Genomic DNA, 2,640 nt, shown 5'->3' on the forward strand with positions numbered 1-2,640 from the left:
AACACCTCAAAACCCCACACATCCCTATAATGTATACATCCATGGATAGCTCTGATCTGGGTGAACAACATATCCAAAAATCACCCAGATCCGAGCAGGGGTTCCCGAATTCCATGGAAGTCACATTTGGCCGGCCGCAAGCATGGCTTTCCTGCCCAAAACAGTTCCACAGATTTAAGCTGTGCGGCCGGTCTGTCTTCTCCTTCAAAGTTAGTATGGGCCATAATCCTGGGGCAGGAGGCTGGCAAACAGCCCCCTCCAAAACACCGTGGCGAGGTTGGTTTCGCCACATTGGGTGATTCACATGTTGAGATTATGTCTTGTTTTGTCATGAAGGATTTGCCAGCTCCTATAGTTTTGGAGTTACCATGGTTGACTAAACATAACCCAATTATAGATTGGCAAGCGAGACAAATCATTGGTTGGAGTGAGTTTTGTTCGGATAATTGTCTTAGCACATCTATCGCTGGTGTGTCCTCTACGGCTTTACCTCAGTATCTCTCAGATTTTGCGGATGTCTTTTCCGAGGGTGGGGCTCAGGAATTGCCCCCTCATCGTGACTATGATTGTCCAGTTAATCTCATCCCAGGGGCTAAATTGTCAAAGTCTCGGCTTTACAACCTTTCTCAACCCGAAAGAGAGGTCATGCGAAAGTATATCGCCAAGAGTTTGGCAAAAGGTCATATTAGGCCATCTAAGTCTCCGCTGGCAGTAGGCTTGTTCTTTGTAAAAAAAAAAGGATGGATCGCTGAGACCATGTTTGGATTTCTGGGAATTGAACCGTATTACGGTCCGGGATCCATATCCCCTGCCTTTGATCTCTGACCTTTTTGATCAGATTGTTGGAGCCAAGGTGTTCTCCAAGTTGGATTTGAGAGGGGCCTACAATCTGATCAGAATCAAGGAGGGGGATGAGTGGAAAACGGCCTTCAATACGCACGAGGGTCATTTTGAGAATCCCTTTTGGGTTGACGAACGCGCCAGCAGTATTTCAGCGATTCGTCAATGACATTTTTCATCATTTGGTGGGGAGATTCGTGGTGGTTTATTTGGATGACATTTCAATTTACTCTCCTGATCTGAAGACCAGGATCATGTGATACAGGTCTTGACGATCCTTCGGGAGAATAAATTATATGCTAAATTGGAGAAATGTTTGTTTTCGGTGCAGGAGCTTCCGTTCTTGGGATATCTGCTTTCTGACTCGGGTTTTCGTATGGACCCCGAAAAGGTCCGGGCGGTTCTGGAGTGGGACCGACCAGAGAATCAGAAAGCTTTGATGAGGTTCCTGGGGTTTACTAATTATTATAGAAAATTTATTTCGAACTATTCTACCATTGTAAGACCTCTCACTGATATGACTAAGGAGGGTGCCGACGTCTCTGTCGGATGAGGCATTGTGGGCCTTTTCGGCTATTAAGGAGCGTTTTGCGTCTGCTCCCATTCTGGTGCAGCCCGATGTGTCTCAGCCATTCGTAGTGAAGGTTGTTGCATCTGAGGTGGGTGTTGTAGCGGTGCTGTCGCAGGGTCCATCTCCTGGCAAATGGGTCCCGTGTGCGTTTTTCTCCAAGAAGCTCTTGGTCGCCGAGAGGAATTATGATGTTGGAGATAGAGAGTTGCTGGCTATCAAGTTGGCCTTTGAGGAATGGCGTCACTGGTTGGAGGGGCGTCTCACCCTGTTACGGTATATACAGACCATAAGAATTTGGCTTACTTGCAATCTGCCAAGCGTCTGAACCCTAGACAGGCCAGATGGTCACTGTTTTTTACCAGGTAAATTTTGTGGTTACCTTTCGCCCAGGGGTTAAGAACGTCAAGGCGGATGCCTTGTCTCGCAGCTTTCCTGGGGGAGGTGATTCAGAGGATCCTGCTCCGATTTTAGCTGATGGGGTGGTGGTCTCCGCTCTGTACCCCGAATTGGAGATGGAGGTGTTGGGAGCTCAGGAGGGGGCAACTGGTTCTTGTGCCCTAGGGAGGTTGTTTGTTCCTGAAGGCCTGCGATACAAGGTATTCAAGGAACATCACGATACTGTCCTTGCTGGACATCCTGGTGGTAAGTCCACCTGGGATCTGGTGTCTCGGAGGTTCTGTGGCCAGGGTTACGTAAGAGCATTGAAGATTACGTGGCAGCTTGTGAGACCTGTGCTCGGTCAAAGGTTGCTCATGCTCGACCGGCTGGTTCACTTCTTCCATTGTCAATTCCGTCTCGTCCTTGGACGCATTTGTCTATGGACTTTATTACGGATCTGCCGAGTTCCTCCGGGAGAACAGTCATTTTGGTGGTAGTTGACCGTTTCAGTAAAATGGCTCACTTTATATCTTTAACTAGTCTGCCTAACGCCAAGACTCTTGCGCAGATTTTTGTGGATAATATTGTGAGATTGCATGGTATTCCTTCGGATGTGGTCTCTGATAGGGGCACGCAGTTTGTCTCCAAGTTTTGGAGGGCGTTCTGTTCTCGGCTGGGCATTCAACTTTCGTTCTCTTCGGCTTTTCATCCGCAGTCGAATGGACAGACAGAGCGTACTAATCAAAATCTGGAGACCTACTTGAGGTGCTTTGTGGCTGAGAATCAGGAGGACTGGTCCTCATTCTTGTCCCTAGCAGAATTTGCTTTGAATAACCGTAGGCAGGAGTCCA

The sequence above is a fragment of the Bufo bufo genome, chromosome 3, assembly GCF_905171765.1.
Source record: "Bufo bufo chromosome 3, aBufBuf1.1, whole genome shotgun sequence".
Lineage (NCBI taxonomy): Eukaryota > Metazoa > Chordata > Amphibia > Anura > Bufonidae > Bufo > Bufo bufo.